The following is a 22455-nucleotide window of genomic DNA, read 5'->3' on the forward strand; positions in this document are numbered from 1 at the left end:
ACACTTCTAGAAATTAAATGTTGCAGTTTTATCTGAGACATTAATTATAAATGTTCGGCTTTATTTTAGATGGCAGTTAATGAGGTATGGCCATAGCCATCTTTCTGCTAATTGTAACAGCTGACACAGAAATGATGAAGCAGCTAACAAGCGGAGTCTTTCCACAGTAATTCCTCTAACATACTGAAGAAAGCCCATTAGCAGCATTAAAATTCCTACCAACTGTACTCAGAACCTGTCTGGAAGTAAGATGAATCTCATACACTATGACATGCAGCCATGCTTTTGGTTGAAAAGATGAGCTGATCTTGCTGAAATGCTGGGGATTTGGGGGGAGGCAGGAGGTAATTTCAGTCTTCAACAATAAAAAATAATAAGGACATATTGGCTTATCTTTGATGTATATATTGTAGCTGTTAAAAGGTGTTGGTTCCCATGATTTGGATAAACATGTCAAATATTTTTTTTTTTTATCTTACTAAAAATAAGAACAACACACATGCCTGTGCAGATATACTGTAGCAAGACTTACTGTTCACATAACCATGCGAACCCAAGTGGAAATCTCCGGCACTTCATTGCATGCCATGGTCCCATGACCAAAGCTGATCCACGGGCCAAATAGTGTTCTGCGGTTGCCTTAATATTTTGCCATAACGATAGGTGCTGCTGGTGTGTCTTTAAACAAAATTGTATGTACTGTATTCCGAGGCTATTGCTACAGTAATGCATTTTGTGTACTGTTTTCTGTAATATAACCCACCTCTTATTCCCATACATTCCTTTCAATTTTTGGAAAATTCAGATAACAGTCTTTATAAATGATGATATATTTATTAAAGTCAATTAGTGAAAAAATTATTGTTCTGTTCATCAGTGTAAGAATTATGAAAAAAATTATTAGTTTATACAATAGCAGAATGAACAAAGACTTGGGAAAAACAATACAATCTTCTTCCACCAAAGTGCCATGGGTGTCTCTTGCACAGTTTTATCTGTAAGATATTCAAGAAATTGATGCATTAATTAAATACTTTGTTGCTGTGTTGGAATACAATGCTGCTCATGTGCGCTCTATGTTTAGTGTATGAAATGCATAAGTGTTTCATTGACTTTGTGCGCATGTGTGGTATATGCCAATTGAACAGAATGCATGTGTGTTCCATTCAATTACTACACATTCGCACTCTAAGCCTATTGGATGGATGCACACTGTATGTCTCGTCTAATTGTAGCGCACTTTCCCACACCCCCTGGGAGATGTGTAGCTACGGTGTGTGTGCGGTGCAAAATCTGGTGGCTCACAGGATGCCTGAGCCTCTGCTGCTAGGAGGCTGGGATGTATCCTGGAATGATCCTCAGTAACGCCTCCACCTGTGCGGGATTCTATTGTGTAGAATAACACCGTTACAGGACGCATAAAGAATGCACAGAGGGTAAAGCAGAACAGTTTACTATACACACTAATATAGTACAGCCTACCCACCAGGCCTCGCACGGCCGTACCTCCCAAAGTACCTAGGGGCCCTTGGGCCCCCAACCAACCCAGTATCCACAAAGTCAAATCCCCCCACCCTATGTGTGGTACAGCGCTTGCCTCTAATATATGAAGGTGAGTTGATGCATGTGATGAGGTGAGGTAACTGCCGGATGTGACCCACGGGCGTGCAGTGATGCTGATGGGATCCACGGATCCAGTGATGGGTACCGTGAAACCTCTGCCTCTACATTGGGTGGGTCCCGCAGGGATGGTACCAACATATGCAATGTCTCTGTGTTGCAGGTGTGTGGTCCCAGATCACCTGAGGTCAGGATGCAGCCGCGTCCTCACTTTAATGCTACAGAGGCAGTGTCCCTATCTATGGGCCTGTCCCTGCAGCAACCACAAGCTGAGGGGAGTTGGGGTTTCACAGGGGGTATCTGGCCTAGTGCAGGAGCCACAGACCCCTGCACACACAACCTATCCCTTCCTTGTCTCAGCTCCAACTAACGTGGCTGCGACGCGGGTGAAATGGATCAGCACTCAAAAATAATACTGAAGGACTTATGTTTTGCTTAAGGTCTAACCAAGTTTATTCTCTAATGTAACAACAAAAAATCAGCAATACAGAAAAATCAGCAAGTCCTTCGAGTGCTGATCCAGTTTGGTAATACTGTATATCCTTTGCAAAAAAAATGTTTGTTACACGTATCGTACGGCGATAGCGCATGCGCGTGTACCCATAATAAAAATTCATTGCAAGAATGTGTATTTATTGTGCAGGATGCCACAAGCGATGTAAAATAAGGGGGCTATGCACAAGGCAGTGAAAAGTCCATTTAAGTACGATAAGTGCCTTTACAGAGCGACACTGCGTGCAGCGCGATTCACAGAGCAGTGATAACACGGCAGTATCGCTCTTAAAAGGCATTTTTTCAGAAAAAAAAGCTCGCTGAAAAAAGTCGTACAATCAGCCAAAAACCGGCAAATGCGCAGTTTTTTTGCCAGTCAGCGTTATTCACAAAGCAGAGATAAGTGAATCGTACTTTAAAGCTCATCATTTCTTTTCACCAGCTAAAGGCTGGCGCAACAGAGATGGGGACAGTCAGAAAAGCATTGTTTACATTTTTTTCAGCACAGCATTAATACAATAGTCCGATGGGTGTCCTTGGATGGTCCCTGCGGGTGTCCTTAGGCCCTCGGCTGGTGTCCGTGGGCCCATGGGTGTTCCCCGCAGGTGTCCGGGGCCCTCGGGTGGTCCCCATGGGTGTCCGGGGGTCCCCGCTGGCTTGCGGTACCAATCCTATGCCCAAAAAAAGCAAAACAGCCAATACTATTAAATAAATATACCCCCCTCCACCCACCCCTACTACGCACAATATACTGGGCACTTGTGGTTAACCTCATAGGTAATGAAATTGCCTTTAAATGCATTTTTATTGCATGGGATTCATGCCGGGGGTCTCCGTTGCTGATTTTAATGGCATCAATCCGATGCAGGAAAAATGCATTTTGTTTTCTAAGGCTGTGTTTATATAGCCGTTGCCAGCGACAGCGATGATGACGTCACGCTGATGCCGCCGGAAAAATCAAATTGACTTGACTGCCAGCGTTCACGACAATCACGCTCCCGGAAGAAGCCTCACGGCGAAACGGCCGTCGGAGCGGAGCTGCGTCACACCACCACATTCCCCCCCCCCCTGATCCACGCATGCCCTGTGCAACGTCATCTTCATGCCTATCTCAGTCCTCAACTCAGACTGTTGTTTGGGCGCCTGATGCTGGGTGCTGACTACCATCTTACTGTGGAAGGAACGTTGGGGGTCTGTATCTGTTGCACATTGTGCTTTACTCGGACCTCCCTCCTATCCTTGCAAACCGTATGTTTGCAGTACCTTGTTACCATCAGATATTACCTTGCATTTTAGCATGGCTTCTGATATGTTACTTGCCATCTTTACTTTAGCCAATTAGGTTTTTTGCTGTTTACATTGTATACCCTTTTCCCACATGTCAGTATTTATCCTTATCTGTTCTTTCATGTGTTTATTCTGTAGCATTTAGTCAATTAATTCTATCTGCTTCACATGTAGGTCTCTGATTTATATTGGTTATTTCTATTATTTTGAGTCCATTTATATTTGTGATCGGCCGATCATTTTTACATTTCATGGGGAATTATCTTTCCCCTGGATTTGTTTTATTCCATCAGGACTCTAACTTATGTTTGCGCTTTTCCAATTCTATTGTTTTCTTGGGTTTTTTTTGTTCATCAGCTTATGTATAAAGCAATTACTCATATGTGGTATGTGTTTAGGTGTGTCTCATTTGTTTAAATTATTCATTGCTAATTAAATCCATTTTTCTATTATTCATCACATATGTTTTGAGTGCTCTATTTTTTACCTTCTTTTCTGTTTTTGTTATTATTTAGTTCTTGGGTCGGTAGCACCGCCAGAGGTTATAATTTACCTTTATTTCTGGTTTTGTGTATTATTTTATCTTTCTTGAGTTAATTTGAATGCGGCACCTATTTTGTGTGTTTTACATATATATATATATATATATATATATATATATATATATATATATATATATATATATATATATATATATATATATAGCTAATTAGTGTTAAATTAAATGTGTATTTTCGGGTTGTTTAATATTTTGTAGATGCGATTGATCCATTTTATTGTATTTATTAATATGTCTAAGTTGTAGAAATGAGCCGGAAAATAATTTTACAAAATCTAATTTACTCAGGATAATCCTACTTACAGATGCAGCGGAAAAAACAAATACAAGCGCGCAACAAAAAAAACCTCTACTGTTTTAACCCCTTAATCACCTATGTGTTAAATTTTTGGATAAACAACCTCTGTGTTAGGAACTGGCGTCTGCAGCTGTGTGTATAGGGATAGGAACACCCCTAGAGCAACTGGAATACAAAAAAGACAGAAGCGCAAACGCACATAGTGAAGTAGTAAAATTATATATATATATATATATATATATATATATATATATATATTTAAATGGGTAATAAATCTGCGTACATCAGATTAGTATTATGACAGCATTTCATGTACATTGACATGTGTTACCAAGCATCACAGGGTAGGTGCTGGATCGAGGGACATCCACCTCACTGCCAGAGATTCTTTCTCCACTCCTGGATGGACCGTCACGACACTTGGGGTACAGCTTCTGCATAGCACTGCAGTCTGGAAGTAGTAGCCTCGCTGGTTATGGCTATCCGAACCACCTCTCCATCCGGCTGCTTGCCAGTTTAGGTGCTGACGGAAGTCAGGGGAGTTACAGCCTCCGTCGTGCTGTTACTCCAAGTGTCCCGTGTGAGCTTTGCGACCGGCCGCAAAGTGCGGATGGCCGTAAGTGGAGAATCGCGTCACTTAGAAGTATACAAAAAAATGCTCGAGTTTTGCCACAAAAGTAGGCACAGGATATGGGTAAAAATTACCAACTGGGCTTATTAAAATCTATCCAATCTATCCTATATCTATCCTGATAAAACACAGGGAGAAGCTCGGTGGTAGGGGGTCCCTCTCTCCCCGTCCGGATGGAGAGCTACAACTTCACCTCTGGCCTCTTTCTGTGAACTGCAAAACTGTCCAAAGTGAAGAGCTTCACGTTTCGCCCTATACAGGGCTTCCTCAGGCTCAATGGACCACAGTTCTCCCTGTGTTTTAGCATTCCCCCAGAAGCAAGCAGTTGCTTTTGTTTTATTCCATTCCATTATTTTTATCTGTGCCACTACATTTAGTTTGTATATTGCTGTTCGTTTTAATAAAGTTTTTTACCCCCCATAGACCTTAGTGTCCCATAGTTTATATTTCATCAGCATCAAAGAGGATCAAGAAACAGAAAATAAAAGCAGAAAGAAACCTCTACCAGTGTGTACTCACACTGGCCCGTGTGAGTATTTTGTTATATTTACATAATTCAATATTCCCTCTCACCTCAACCATCAGGTGACCCTAAGGTCAAACCTATCTATTTATCTGCAATCATATTGCAAGATACTTACAGACATTACTATCTAAAGTCCTGCACCAACATTTGACACGGGAGATATCAAGATACCGTGATAGGAGAACACTCACATTAGCTCGTGTGAGTGATATATTATACCATTAGATTGCAATAATATATTGCCTCATCACCCCCTCCTACATCGCAGTTGTTGCCTAAATACATTGATCTAATTACCTTTTCATTTTCATGAGAGGAAAATCACAGAGGAGTGGGAACTTTTCCAATGAAGATTAATGAAGACGCAGTGAGAAAAGAAGAACAGACATAGGGAAGATCCACACCCCAAAGAAGATTCGGAAGCTAAAGAAACCTTGATGTGATAGAACTTACACAAGGCCGTGTAAGTTACTCACTTATTTTATTTCTTCCACCTTCATACACACACCATTGTATGTTCACCTCCCATCCACGGAGTCTACTTCATATACTGATGTTTCAATAGAGGTGTTTTTACCACATTGATCACCAGTCAGAGAAGACATACCACCTACTTACCCTCCCTCACATGGTGCTCCCCCATTTTTCATGCCTTGAATTATGTCACACACTCCACCTATACAGTATGATGTGTTACAGCTGCGTTCTCATTGGGCAGAGGTGGAAAAAATTGTCTCTCTCACTATTCTGCACATATATACTGTATACAGATGTTGCAAGACTTGCTGTCTTTGGTGCCATGATTAATATAATGCAGACATGATATCAACCAGAGCATTATCCTTTACATTTAATTAAATCCATAAGACAAATGGCTTATTTATTCTAACACTTGTAACATTATACGGTTGATATATTTTGATTTTAAAAAACAACAACTAGTTCAAAAGTATCTTTTTGTCAAAAATAAAATTCTGCCTGAATGTATTCAGCTTGTAAACAACATATTATACCATGTACCCATATATGAAAATAAATTCCATGATATGTTATTCACAACAAAATTAGTGCATCCCTTAGAACCCGAATAACTCTAGATTTAGCATATTTTTAATAAAAAAACTGAGCACATACAGTATAAAACTTTGTATAAATTGTTATAGTATTGTACAGTGTTATGTGATACTTAGTATGAAATGAGCCATGTAAGATGAATGGTATTTTACCAAGAAATGCCTAGACAGACCCCAGGGGCGCATAAAGCCTTAACTATCTCACTGCAGATTTACACCAATGCTACTATAGTTTGTAATGCGGTGGCAGGCTTGGAATTCGAAGAGATTTACCTTTCATTCCTTTCCAATTTTTCTATTTTCCTTTACCTACATCTCTACAAAACCTAATGAGACAGCTCCTTTATATTTGCTGTATAGAGACTCAAGAAGGCGAAATAGTCCAAGTGGTAAAGTAAGCTGTTTTTAGAAATTCCATTCCACGGCAGCAAGCTTTGCACTCTACGAACATAAAATATAAGCTGGTGATCAAGTCTAGCCTTATGATATATGCTTCACCACTAAGTTACTGTAACTTCATTCGATTTAGTCTAAGCTCTTGCAATCACTCTTGGTTTGCCCCATAGGGATTTCAATAGTTTTGTGTGCTTTTTTCCCATGCTGCCAGCTCAAAATATTTGACAATGGAATCAATATGATGTGTTTGACTGAGCCAGTGTATTTTGTACTATACATGCTGTATATTATTGAACCGTAGGGGAGCAGGAATGGTTCCAAAATAGAACTGGCTCCTTGAAAATAAGTCTGCCAATTAAGACGTAGCCTACACAATGTTCTATGCACATTGAGCAATTTAGTGTCCTTGAAAATATATCCCTGAGGAAATACTGTACCAACAGGCAACGCTTGAAGACCAAATAGAATTAGATTTGTATTTAATTAATTCACTGTTGGGGGTTGATTTCAAACTCCATTATATAACCAGTAGGGATTTGTGACACTGTCCCAACTGTATTCACAAAATGTTTTGTGAGTTTTAAAAGTCTACTATTAAGCTGATGCAAGATATTTTGCCCAGCTTTTACAGGGCTATAGAAAGCAAGTGATCCAGATACTGAAATAGTGCTTATGATGGAGCAGAGAGGGAGAGTTACAGGTTAACATGCCTGAGATAACTAGGAAATAAGAAGTGTTTGGGGAGGTTTATACAGAAATGCAATAAAGACATCAACACCAGATCTAGGATATATTTAATTTGAGTATAGAAATGTTACCTAAGGATCCATGCAATATACTAGAGAAAAGATTATCATTTGCACCAGTCATTAAAATAGATCAGTTTGGTCTATATATAGACACAAGCCCGACAAGCTCAGAACCCAAACCCACCACATAATATACGGTGGCGAGAAAAAATTTGTGAACCTGTGATGGTGAGGGGGTAACCGGGCCATCAATAAAGGTATTATGCCCGGCTGGTTACCTCTGAGCCATATTTGGGGTTTTAGAGTGTCAGCTCTTGAACCTGTTTGTTGTACATGAAATGCATATGATTGTATGACAATAAAGAATTTATGTGTGTTTTACCTTACCAGGAGTGCTAACCAGTGGATTGAGAGGCTATGAGTTTCAAGGGTGGGGGGGTGGGGGTTGTGGTAAAAGTGTTGTCAGATTGTGTCTAGGTAATCGGGGTCCAGAGTTACTGGCCACCCCAAAAATGTATCTGGGAATCAGGTAAGATTCCCGGGGACATGTAGACACACCACCCCAGTTAAACTTCTTGCTTGAAAACAGTTACACGACTCACTCCCAGGTTTCCCTGCTTCAGCACAGACCAGAAAAGTAAATGGGGGCATAGGGATATGTGTATCCTGGGTACAGTCAGGGATCCTAAGGTTAGTGGGGTTGCCCCAGTATATGCCCAGATCACCCGGACGGTATAGGGCTTCTGGGGTTCTCCACCTATCGAAAAGGTTGTGAGGCTGTTCTTAGTCTAAGGGGCTTATGCAGAGAGGATATAGAAGGGAAATAGCGCCATCTTTTGGCGAAAATACGCACCAGAGAAGCTTGTCCTGCAGAGAACATGGAGAGATTCATAAAATTCGCCACAGCAGGTTTCTTTACTTTAAAAATTGCCAAACACGTGGCGAGATTGGTAAATTCGCCATGTTAAAATAGGGTGGTATGCAGGTAGCATAGATGCACTGCAACTCTCCATTCTGCCCTATATTATAGCGAGTTCAATGTAGCCAGAAAAACTTGGCAATTTTGAATCTCATCAGAAAAAAGAGGTAACGCAGCTTTCAGCATACGCCCATAACTTACTCCAATTCTGTGGCTATTTTACTGCCGTTTTCACATTAAATAACGTTCCTCTCTGCATAAGCCCCTAAGTCCAGATTTCAATGTATTTTGAATGCAGCCCTGAAAATGAACCCAAGCGTTTTTTAATTATACTTAGAAACACTTTTAGTTATAAGAGGGATGAAAATGAACGTGCGCGTCTTTTCAGTCAATCCCTGTAACTAAAGGACAGAAGAAAAATGTGAAAATATTTTTTATTAACATTGTGTGTAAGGGGGAAATGCTTATGCACAGTATATGAGCTAGGGACTTCCAGGTCCATGGTTCCGAGAGACCATGTGGCTATCAAGCTTGGTGCCACAAAGTCTGCTCGGGTCTCGGACATGAAAGCACCAGAGGGTGTGAAAGCCATTTGGGCACAAGAGTTCTAAAGTACTCAAGTACTCACGACCTTGGATAAATGGCGGTCCTGGATCACCACTTGTCCCAAGCCAGACTGTGAGGAGCCAAACTCAGCGGGTGGCTTCTGACTGAAAAGAAGCAGAGGTACTAAGTTGGCGCATGCCCTGGTCTGAATTCGAATCTGTGCTTGCCCGGCTTAGATAGGCTGGCAACGCTCTGATTGGCTGGAAAGGATGTCTCCAACACTCGGATTGGCAGGAGTATTTCATGAATGAAGTAGAAATACTATAAGAAAGCCAGCAGCCAATCTGGTGTTGAGATTCTCTAAGATTTCGAATGCCAAGACAGCAGCGGCAAATTTGAAATCACCAAAAAATGCTCTTGGAGAAATAGATGCGAGCCGGCTTCAGAAATTTCAAGGCGAGAAGTTTTCTAAGTCCCACATTTTGGAGCCATGTTCTCAGAATAGGACGTAGCAGCCGTGGCTGGGATTGCAAGTCGGAAAGAGTACAGGACGTTTTGTGCTATATCCCAGACAAGGGATTTCGGTGTCTCCGGTGCGGATACAGCGGTGGCATCAGGAACTTCATGCCGATTTGAGTTCCAGGACACTTCGGGCCATGTCCCTCTCAACTACAAACTTTGTTTTATGGACTGCAGAAGCTAGAAAAGTCTAGTTTTTTTCACCCAGACACCCAGTAAATGTGTCTTTTCCTTGTATTTTGTAATTCACTGTGTGCACGTCTGTTTCAATGGAAAAAATGACAATTTGTTTTACCTTCTTGTTTTGCTCAATGTTATGATCTTGATAAAAAAAGGTGTAAATGCCTGGTCTCCCGTGACAGAACCCCAGTGATAATTACGGAAATTCCATAATTTTTCCGTGATAACTTTCTTAAATCAAAACCAGTCTTTCTTAAATATACATTAGGGTTTATATTAACCCACTCCATGAAACAAAATGATGTATGGCTTAGACAAACAATGAGTAATTAAAAGTCAGGGTATGTGCACAAGGAAGTAAAACCGGATTTATCAGCTAAATTAAAGGGGATAATTAGAATCAGGTGTTTAAATAATGTGGTATATCTTCAGGATATCCCTGCTTCAGCATAAGGGGCTCAATTAGTGTCTCAGACAAAGACCTGTTCTGAAGCAGGGATAGCCTGAAAATCTGACCTGCTGATGACCATTGAGGATTGGAGTTGGCTACCCATGTTCTAGACTTTGTAGTGAATGGAATTAGATTAGTTCTTGACCATAACTATTTGTGGTTTGGAGAATTGTATTATTTGCAGGAAGGTGGGACAGCTATGGGTGCTGGGTTTGCACCGAGTTACGCAAATCTCTTTCTTAAAAAGTGGGAGGATTCTTATATATACTGTATACTGATATTCCATTCTGGGCAAGCCTGGTGCTGTGACGTTGATTTATAGATTGCTTCTTTTTTTATATGGAAGGGGGATGTCTGTTCCCTGCAGAAATGCATAACTTATCTTAATATAAATTATTTGGATTTACTGTTCACGTCCTGATTCCGTCCCACGTCTGCTGAGTTTGTGAAGTTGAATTTTTTTATTGATTTAAGAATCAAGACCACAACCTTTTTTTTTTTTTTTTTAAATAAAGTAGATGGGACTAATTATTTCCCCTCCAATAGCCACCTTGACAGAAAATGGATAGAAAATACCCTAACCGGTCAATTTCAGAGGATTATGAGGAACTGTACTGTGGATTTTCAGAGACAAACAAATGGTCTAAAGAAAAAATGTGTGGATAGGAAATCTAATCGTTGTGTCATTGTCGAGAAGGCATGCGATATACTGAGCAGTATGCAAAGGGCTGACCTTATCTCTATAGAAAAGAAGCCTATGGATAGGATGAATGTATACTGTACCATTTGTGAAAGAGTATTCCAGTGCTTCAAGGCAGTCAACCATTCCTGGTGAGGCAATGGGGTATTCTGTTGGATTACCCAATATTGAGGAAGATATTAACCCCTGACCCACAAGTCATTTTACAGTTGCACGAGATCTAAAAGAAAATGAAGGAATGGCTTACAAAAATCTTTCTTTTATATCTGCAAAAACTGCTCTATTTGGAGATTTGAGTCATAAAAGAAGAAATCACTTTTATACAAAAAGAATTTGACGTTAAAAAGCTTATCTCCTGTGCTTGTAAACTTGTAGTGTACAGTATATGTTGGAGTGTCTCTGCGGCGGACTACATAAAGAAACGGTTAGACTTTAAAGATAAGCACAATCAAAACCCTGAGGGCTTAAGTTTCTCTGGTCTAGATCAAGTAGATCCTAACTGGCAAGGAGGGAAAGGACTAAATTAATTGTCCCAGAAAGAAACACAGTGGATCTATGCAATTACAACTCTTGTTCCCTGCAGCATGAATGTAGAAATAGATCTTGGTTGTTTTTAATAAATTAAATATGAAAATGTGGACATTAGTCTGTAGGTTATTATAGAAGCTTATTATAAGTTGTATAGATTTTATTAGATATAGAATTCTAAGGAGTCTGCATTTTGATCAATTTGTTGTAGTGTATTTATATGAGAGATAGTTATAAAAAAATGCTGATGTGGTGATTTAAATTGTTTGTATTATGGGGGGTTTTTACTCGTTAATTTGTGCTGGGTATAGTCCAGGTATGCTAAGTGGCTAAGTGGCATGGGCGTCAACCTGACCCATGCACCCTGACTACCGGACAGCCCTTTTGACCGGTCTTATGAATTGTGGGTCACTTGGCTATTCGTGGTTTTTTTTGTTCCCACGAGGGGATTGGATCCACATGTTAAAGATAGCTTTGGGCAGTCTATAAATGTGGCTTCCCAATGATTCCTGAATTTTAATCCATGATGTAAAGATGCAAGACTTTGTTCCAGTACAGTAGCAACCAGCCCAGGAGCGAAGGAGTTAACAACCACATAACCACAGGACTTTTAAAACCAAGGCTGCATTTCTTGCACTGGCAAGCAAAGGACAATTTCTTTCGTTCCAAGGACAATTTCTTTCATTTCCTTATCCCAGTGAGTGTTTCCAAGTACTGTATTCTGCAGATGTCGTGTGTTTGTCTATTAAGGAAATAAATCCCAATTTATTTTGCAACTTGTTCTGTTCAATCAAGAACCCAGAAATATAAATGTGTTGATAAAAGTTGGTGTCATCGTGACAACTCCGTTATAGCGCGATCCGCTATAACGCAGATCGCTTATAACGCGGTTTGAGCGTGGACCCCGAATTTTAAAATAAAAGTTGTTTTTTTTGCACACACATTACACATACACACTGCATACATTCACAGCACACTGCATACACTCACAGCACACTACACACACTCACAGCACACTGCACACACTCACAGCACACTGCACACACTCACAGCACACTGCACATACTCACAGCACACTGCACACTCACAGCACACTGCACACACTCACAGCACAATGCACACACTCACAGCACACTGCACACTCACAGCACACTGCACACTCACAGCACACTGCATACACACACAGCACACTGCATACACTCACAGCACACTGCACACACTCACATCACACTGCACACACACACACACACACACACACACACAAACACACAGCACAGCACACTGCATACACTCATAGCACACACTCACAGCACACTGCATACATTCACAGCACACTGCATACACTCACAGCACACTGCACACACACACACACACTGACACACACATAGTCTCACATAGTCAAATACACACACACACACACACACACACACACACACACACACACACACACACACACACACACACACACACACACACACACACACACACACACACACACACACACACACACACACACTGTCTCTTTAAGGGAGCTTACTCTTGCTTGTCTATTGTCGGAGACAATAGGCTCCTGTCTCCCACGTGCATGCGCAGACCAGTGACTGCCTCCGCATTATATTCTCTAACCGCGAGTGTATGCGGTAGTCTGCTCATGCTAAAATATACAGGGTAAAAGGGCCCCGACGGTCATTTTAAGCCTCTATGTGCAGTGTTTAGAAGGGAAGTGCTCTATCGATAGAAGTACTGAATATTAGTTGCCTGCAGCAACATTCAAGCTGCGCTGCTGTGTACAGCCTTTTACATAGCAGCACAAAGGTTTACTTTCTGTGCCACTACAGCTAGCCCTCTGATATATGACAAGTGATATAATTAATAGCATTAGTGTCTCCTTGACCAAGGTTGATCCACCTACTCCACTGCCTACAATCAGTATAACTTACCTCTGACAACAGCCACGTAGGTTACTGCAGGACACCACACTCCTGCAGCACAGCACTTTAAGGTTACCTTAGGTCACCCTGACACCTAGCTAGGCTTACCATCGTTTACAGAGAGGAAGCACAGCTGATTGCACCAACAACCACTGATATACACAATACATTTGCTCCTCGTGTCTATCAGTTACTACGGGTCACATCTACCACCTTATTTAAGGGCCTACGCAGATTCTGCCTGCATGTGATATGTAGTCTCAGTACCTATCTGAGCACACCCATCAGCACACACTCACTACACAGGTCCACACTAGGATTTCTGTGTTGTTCTGTCACCAGTGTTTCATATAAGACATACTTGGTACACACGATTCCGTCTGATCCGGAGCCAATACGGCTATTATTATCCAGGATCAACCTACCTCCAGTACGTTGCTCCAACATTTATATTTTAATATATGATGCTATCAATAAAGATTATGTTTTAAATCATTTACTCATCATCAGAGCGTGAGCCTGAGTGCTACACTGGGTTCTCTCTCTACTGTTTACTCTTGCAAGACGGAAGCAGAAGCAGGAAACAGAGACAGGGAGAAGAGCTGCCAGATGCCGGTAAGTGCTGTGTGCTGTTGCCGCTGCCCCACCTGGTCTGGAAATCCTGAGAGAGTTCTCAGCTTTCCCCCTCCAGCGGACACGGTACCACCACAAAAAAAAAAAACTTTCGGCGGCCATTTTTTCAGCGACCCCGTTTGTAACGCGGTGGTGACGGGTGGCCCCCGAGGACCATGCTATAACGGGGTTAAGCTGTATATTGATTATAATATCGTCATGTGCTGCCTGTAGGAAGAAGATAGATAAGATTCTGATGGTTATTTGTATTAAGATGTTTAGAGGTATTCTTTTAGGTGGTACATGTTTATATTATCATGTGTGTTTGTGGTACTATATGTAATAAACAGAGTGTATATGGTATGATTACAAATAGAACATATCAAATTTGCTTTTAGTTCAGACCGGCAAGAGTTAATAGTTGGAGTTTGAGATAGGGGAGGACCTCTCTACTCATTGATGTGACTATAAATATGAGAGGAGGACAAGGCCATTATTCCCTGAATAAGCCAATTTGATTGATGAAACGCGTAGGAAGGAGACAGTGTCCGTCCAACCAGAGAGCAGATCCATGGTTGACCTTGTGACAGCAGAGCAGCATTCTGACAAGAAGACTCATAGCGCTGAGCTCGAGTGAGGCGCATGCAGTGTATGCGCGTTTGGAGGAAATAGAGCGGTCAGGAATACGGCTTGTGGTGAGAAAGCAAACCGGGACTGTGAGGAAGTCGAATCTACAGGTCGGACGAGTCAAGTAACCTTCCCTGCATGACCGGATTGAGACTTCGAGCAACCACCATCTTGTAGAGTTTACCTGAACCACACCTGAAAGTTTTATCCATATGTGAGTGACACCATTGTATTTTATTAATGTAGCCCTGGTAAGATTAAGGGCTATATATCTTTCCTCCTCCTGTGTGTAATCCCTGGTAAGGGCAGGTTGCCAGGAGTTATCATGGGTTTCCCCCACTTCAAGCACTTGCCCTGAATGGTGGAGGTAGGTCACCTGACCCTGTGTCCAATCAAGAGACACAGGGGAGGTGCCTGCTAAGATCATAAAGAGCAGTGCACTTCCTATTTAGAGACACAAGTTGCAGATATAGGTGGAGTAAGAAAGTTAGGTTCCTGATGAGTAGAGCTGATAGATAGTGAGATATAGGTGGACCAAATACCTCTTACCCTGCATAGGGGGTATATGGGGAAGAGCTAGCCCCACTCTGAATGGCCCTGTGTCCAGAGTGGAGGCAGCTGGCTGTCTATATTGATGTACCTGACTGCTGCTGCTGCTGAGAGAATAAAGAGTCTGCTTTTGAAAAGGACTTAGTGTGTGAGACTGACATCTCTCATCCCTGGGAGGGGATTTCTGTGGTAGTGATTCCACCCCGTATCCCTGGGGCTTACTACAGATGGAGGCGCTGCACCATTGAAGAAGAACAAAGGCATCCACCCCAGAAACCTGTCCTGTTGTTCCCCCATGTCACCACGGGAGACTCAGGCCCTCCTATTGCCAGCAGGTATGCACCACACCGAGACATGTAGCCAGACCACAGAACACCTTAGGGGACCTGATCTGTGATTGGGTGGGGGTCCATGGGTTACATTAATAAATATTTTTTTAAAACATATTACACAATTGGTTTTCCTCGCTTTTCTTCGCTCCCCATTAATTTTTTTCTGTGTTGTTTCTGTGTTTTCTGTGTGTTAGTTGTTGTTGTGTCATTTTGATTATACAGTATGTTCTATATACTACAGAGTACTGCACTCTCTTTGGAACTTTGGATATTGCATATTTGCTCACGTTGGAGGGTGAATTTAGAATGCTGCACCAGGAGTATCGCCAATATTGAAGTATTTTATTTTTTTTACTATTTATTGTATATTATTGTTACACATCACTATCCTGATTAGGTTTTTTAGTTAGGATTAGATTTTGTTTAGCTATTCTTATTGGGTATTATAATAAAGCACATTGTAGTGCACTTAGCACTTTTGTAAATATTGATTGTACATCACATTAGGAATAGAGTAGCACTACAAATAGTTAATTTTTTGTGTCCATGAGTATTCTAATAAATACTACTTTCCCCCTTTCCCAGGGTCCCGGGCTCCCAGCAATGCTGTTTCTACTCCTCATTGGAACTCTCTGCCTGTCCAAAAGGCCCACTCTCTAAAAATAGTCTGAAGACTTGTTTTCAGCCTCAATAGGATCATAATCCATACCCTTTGTTATTCAGGGTAGCAACACTAGCAGTGACCTAAAACAGCTGCTATATAATATGCTGGAAGTACAGCATACCTTTCAGTTCTACTACTCACTGCTCCCACCTGTGGCCAATCAGTTCACCACTGGTTGCCGGATCAATATGCTTTTGTCATTGCATACAACCTTGCTATTAGAGCATCTATCCACCTGATTTGTTTGCTGCCCAATCTTTAGCCATCCCTGCCCCCTGACTACATTGTTGCTTTCTTCCTACCTTGACCTCGGCCTGTTTATACCATTATCCAGCCTGCCGCCTGCCTTCTGCCTTGACATTTGTACTGTATTTGTCTGTTTACCCTGCCTTGCACCAGCTCTGTGACGCTCCGCCCCATCTCTACAGCAGCTCTCCGGGTTCCGTCGTGTTCTGCCTGCTCCAGCCATCGGAATCCACTCCCTGCCATTGAGCTCACCTTCATCGGTGCCCCACACTTACCTGTTTACACATGCTTTTAATTAACCAACCACAACCTGTCGCCATTTTCTACATATTTTTTTTTACCATTATGTATTCTGTTCATCCTCATATCTTGCATTTGGTTTCTTTTTATATTTTTTAAATGCCTTCTTTTATTTTGTAATTTTAAAGTTGCTTCAATTTCCCTTCAAAAATGCACTTTATAAATAAAATAATTATTAAATATCACGGCCAAGATTAGCTCAACACTGTTAGGCTGCATGGCATTAATACCTTAATTCAGGACAGTCAATTTGAGAGAAAACTGTATTTCCAACCTAAAACACAGTGTTCAGCAGTAACATATTGGCAGACAATAGTTTGAATTGCTAATGTCGTTGCAATAGCAGTTTTTGCAGATCGGCAGGTTCTTTGTTAGTTTACTGCTCCTGATATGTTTCTTCTGCAGCACTAAAAGCCATAAACTTGAAAGATAACCTAATGAAAAAAACCTCCATCACTCTATTCAAATGTTACTTTAATCTTTGCTAATGTTAATTGGATTTCTTTTCTAATCGGCTTAAACGCGGTTTAGATAGCTTTGGTCATAATATAAAGTAACTTGGAATTGTTATTGTGTGGCATTGCATCTTCATTACCTCCGCGAGAGATTTAATAACTGAACTGTGAAAGTCTTGATACACCATAAGCGATCCAATAATCACTGTACATGTTTATTTTGGATGAAAGCCCTTTGTGTATGCGACAATAATATCATATGAAATCAATAGAATGATCTACTATGTTACACGCTTTTAATCCCATACTAATCAGATGTGAAATATTCATCTCTAAGGTAGAACTGCAGTTTCTTACCACGCTGGAATACATTTGGGAAGCTCAGCATTGGGCACAGTAAAACTTTAAACAGTATAGTTTTAACAATATAATAATGTTTCAGGGGGGTGACCTTGCGTGCAAATCCCATAACAAAAAAATGCAATTGACTGACACTTAGGAGTTTTATTTTTTACTTTAATAAATGAGATGTTTTTCAGTCACATCTTTGGAGAAAAAATAAAATAGCTTTTATTTTTTATTAAAACTTATCAGCTGTATCTGGAAATGTGTGACACTTAAAAACATATGTAGCTCTGGTTAGAAATAGGGCTATATGTCTACCTACTGGTATAAGTCCTTCTAAGGGCAGGCTGCCAGTAGTTAACATGGGTTTTCCCCACATCAAGCCCTGCTTTGAGTGGTGAAGGTAGACCACCTGACCCTGTGTGGCAGGCGCGAGACACAGGGGAGGGGCCTGCTGACATCATGATGGGTAGGGCTGTCTCAATTTAGTTGCAGTTCCTGTGAGTTCTGTGTCAGTTAGTGTTGGAGTGCCTGACTGGACAGTCAGAGTGAGTTAGCTAGGTTCCTGAGCAGTAGGGCCTAGTTAGGAATAGGTGGACCAATGCCCCTCACCCTGCTTAGGGGGTGAGGGAAGAGCTTGTCCCACCCTGAGTGCCTGTTACTTGGGGTGGTGGCAGGGAACAACTGGAAGCCCCCAGACCATCCTGAAGGGGTACAGTCTGGAGAAAGGAGACCTGCTGTACCTTACTGCTACTGCTGTGTGCTGCTGTGTGAAATAAAGGAACTGTTGCTGCTTTTATAAAGACTTGAGTGAGACTGAAATCTCTCACCCCTTGGAGGGGTTTCTCTGGAAGGATTTCACCCTACCCTGATAGGGCTTGCCAGAGATGGAGGCGCTGTATCACCACTGAGAAATGGAGGCAAGAACCCCAGAAGCCTGTCCCTGTTGTCCCCCATACCATCGCGGGAGACTCAGGCCCTCCTGTTACCAGCAGGTATGCACCACTCTTACATATGTAGCCAGCACTCAGTACACCCTAGGGGTCTGATCTGCGACCGGGGGGGGCAGTCTATGGGTTACACATATAAAGTAGATGTGCAGATGTAGCATAACGTCCTTACTGCAATTGCACCTGTTCGGTGCTATAGCAAAGAAAGCCCAATAGGGCTTTCTATATGATAGCGCCAGATTAGTGCTATCACACTTTAGAGAATAAGAGCCAAATTCATCTTCTTCATTACCACAGATGGGCATGGTCCAGGTCCACCAACAAACTGCAGGTGTACCAAACAGGCTAAACCTGTGGCATGCATGGGATTATGAGTACATTTATAATAGACCTGCAAAGGAATACACTTTTCACATAGCTAACATGTACTAAAGCTGGTGAAAGTGCAGCGTGGCCGATTTCATACCGCCATTAAGTTGAAACAAGTTGCTACACTAGGGCCATTGGCCAGAATGAGGAAGGGAAAAATAATGCCAGGGAAATTCCAATAGAATCTTAGATGAATCCGGCAATGAAAGGAAGACTAGTTTTAGGGCATACAGAGACAAATTCCAAACTGTAACGGTGAAGGTTAGAAGCATATTGTGTACAACAGTCTCCACAAAAAGAGGTGTTATTTTAAGAAACAAAATAAACTTGAAGAAGTTCTCATCAAGGGGAATGTCTGAAGATGGAAACAAAAATGCCTGTATAGTATATATCATGTTGATGGAGACAGATGTTAGGTAGGGCATCATATTTAATCACCTGCTATGAAGCATTAAACCCCATGTACCCCCTGTCTTTTCTCATATTTGAAGTATTCGTGTCTATTCTAACTACAGTTTCTTCCCTTTCCTGCACTGTACTTTTCCCATTTTATCCTGCTCATATACTACATTGTTCCAAATATGTACCTACCCACTACGCCCACCACAACCCCCTCTCCCCCCCAACTATGGTAATGGCCGATAGTACTATTAGCCACATGTGGTTAATATGGCCTTAAATAAATATAAACATGACATACATTAAAAAACAAAATGAACATGACAGACCTTATTAAAAACGAAAATTACTGTATATACACAATCTATTAAAATAATGAAACATATCAATGTTTCAATTAACCCATTCAGTGTCAGTGGGGCTACCTATGCCATCTCATGGGGAGCATAGGTAGCCACATTGACACTAAATGCATGCCTGAAATAAAAGAATAACACAAAGTAGTAGAACAGATTTAGCAGAACTTACTGCTTCCGGTTGTGTGCGAAGTTTAGGCGCCTCAACACGGCAGGGTCGGGACTCAATAACAGCCAAAAAAGCAGTAAGCTTAGCTGGGGTCCCTGCTATTGTATGGGACCACCGCAGCGTTAATCTTATTGGGCAATCCACGCATCTGTAAGAGCTAGGCAGAGGAGTCTGAGACAGCTGTCTCTCTCTGTCTCCCTGAGCAGCTCTTACAGCGATACAATGTTTTATTTTCCTATACTGATAGGGGGAAGTACCATGTGATGCCTTCACTTTCTGGGTGATGTAACATCATCTTAAATGGAGGGTAGCATATGATACCTGACTGGTTGTGCTGCCCCCCTTTAAGGTGATGTCACATAATCCACAAAATGGAAGGCATCATATGGTACATCCACCAACAGATTGGTGGATGTATCATGTGATTCCATCAAGTTTGGTAGAGAGGACATTCTCTGCCAAACCTGAAGACTGTTCAGATTGGTGAATGTACCATGTGTCTGTCAAATGTGACGTTACAGGCCTTACATAATGCCAGTCATGTCTCATTTGACAGGAAGGAGATGACGAGGCAACACCTGCCAAAAAGAGGGATACAAAGTAGAAAAGAGAAAAGAAATGAAGATCTACTCACTGCTGACATCTCTTCATGCAACGGAAGATCCTGGACTTCTCTTCATCAACCTGGATTTATTTTTGTGCCATCAGGCAAGGATTATTTTTTATGTCTTTTGGATACAAGTTTGGGTCAAGTTGAGGATCATTGCTTTGTTGGTCAACTTGAGGATCATTTCTTCGTGGGTTACATTGAGGAACATTGCTTCACGAGTCAAGTTTAGGATCATTGCTTCGTTGGTCAAGTTGAGAAGATTGGTGCCTGTGTGGATGAGAAGGATGAAAGCCTTCATCCCAGAAACGGTAACTAACACATGTATTTATTATAGGGTATACATTGATTGTCAATGTGGATATCTGTGCCCCTGTTGAGGGCATAGGTAACCACAGTGACAATCAATGAATTAAATGGCTAGTGCTTGTTTTTAATACTTGCAATAATTCATACTTGATTAATTTCAGTAACCTTTAAAACTTGAAGGACTTTGCCACACTTGAATCAAATACACCTTCCTGTTTTCTCTCTTGTGGTATTGGCACCCATATCTGCATCTTTAAATCTCAAATACTGACACATACCGTATGAATATGTGTATTTTATAGGGGGTACTCCGTATTGATTTATAAAGTTGCTTTGTAATAATCTAGCCATTCTGTTGTTCACCATCTTTGCCCCATATACGTTGGCTGAATGCCTGGAATGTGGTCAGATGGCAGTTTCTGAAGTAAAGGCAGGAAGTCTGGATACATACGTAATTTCAATGTGTGTGCTATCTCAGCATTTCAATTTCTCAAGTCTAAAGTCAGAATGTATGACTTCACTATTTAACTTGTTAGATAAATCACGTAATGCCAACAAATGGAAAGTAAGCTGTTGCACGTATACACTTTCGCTCAGCTATATAAATCTGAGTGTGACTGTTAATAAACTAGGAGAGGTTTTATACAAAGAGCATATGTGTTATCTGACTCAATTATTTCTCTTTCCAGCGCTCATTCTTTTCCTGTTAAGCACCTTAAGGGATTTAGGGGCATACCATACCAAAAGACATCATGTCGCCTACAATCTTTCAATAGGGGAAAAGAAACTTCTTAAAGATCTGATTGGGCGGAAAGAACTAATTTTCAAAAAGGCAGATAAGGGAGGTGCGTTGGTTTTACAAAATTACTCACAATACCGGACAGAAGCTATGAGACAACTCAGTAATTAGCAGTGTTCCACAAAGTTAGATAGAGATCCGACTATAGGCTATCAGGCGGAGCTTAAGAATATTTTGACCTTGGGAATGGGTAAGTCATGGTTACAGGAAAAAGAGTTTGATTTCCTGATTATGAAGAACCTGCGCAAACCTCTTTTTTATACCTTACCAAAAATACGTAAGAGCCTCCATAATCCACCAGGGAGGCCAATTATTTCAGCAACTAATTCTATCAACCAACCACTGGCCATCTATGTAGATTCTTTTCTACAGCCCCTGGTGGTGAAAGAGGACTCTTATGTAAAATACACATTCGATTTTCTGGCTAAAATAAGAGCACTAGATCTTGGTGATGAGACCTACCTTATGGTAACAATGGATGTCACTAATCTTTATATCATTATACCACATTAGAGTGGTCTGGAAATAATAAGACAAAGATTGAGCGAGACTAATGTTATGGGACCTCCAGTTACTGCTGCATTTCATCTTATACAAAAATGACTTTCGTTTTGAAAAGGATTTTTATTTGCAAATAGCAGGGACGGCAATGGGAAGTAATGTGGCACCCACATCTGCCAATTTATTCATGGCTGATTTTGAAAAAAGAAATATATACGACTCTCCATTCTTTAAAAAAATGCTTTATTATTGTCGCTATATCGACTATTTGTTCTTCCTATGGGAAGGAACACCTAACGAACTCTTGGAATTTTTTGATTATTTAGATGCACTAGAAACCCCTGTAAGATTCACCAAAAATTGGAGCGAAACACAAATTTCATTTCTAGATGTATTGCTAGTCAAATGTGGGAACAAAATAAATACCAACTTATATAGGAAACCCACAGACAGGAACGCAA

The 22455-nt window shown here is 41.1% G+C and overlaps 1 long non-coding RNA gene across 1 annotated transcript; it reads right to left on the reverse strand.

The window, feature by feature from the left end:
* Nucleotides 1-868: 868 nt before the first annotated feature.
* LOC142488473 (uncharacterized) lies at nucleotides 869-20650 on the reverse strand. Its single transcript, XR_012799420.1, has 3 exons — nucleotides 20420-20650; nucleotides 11030-11166; nucleotides 869-995 (listed from the first exon to the last, which is right to left on the reverse strand). It is a non-coding gene; the product is annotated as an uncharacterized LOC142488473 (long non-coding RNA).
* Between the last annotated feature and the right edge of the window lie 1805 nt (nucleotides 20651-22455).

The sequence above is a fragment of the Ascaphus truei genome, chromosome 2 (assembly GCF_040206685.1).
Source record: "Ascaphus truei isolate aAscTru1 chromosome 2, aAscTru1.hap1, whole genome shotgun sequence".
In the NCBI taxonomy this organism is placed as follows: domain Eukaryota; kingdom Metazoa; phylum Chordata; class Amphibia; order Anura; family Ascaphidae; genus Ascaphus; species Ascaphus truei.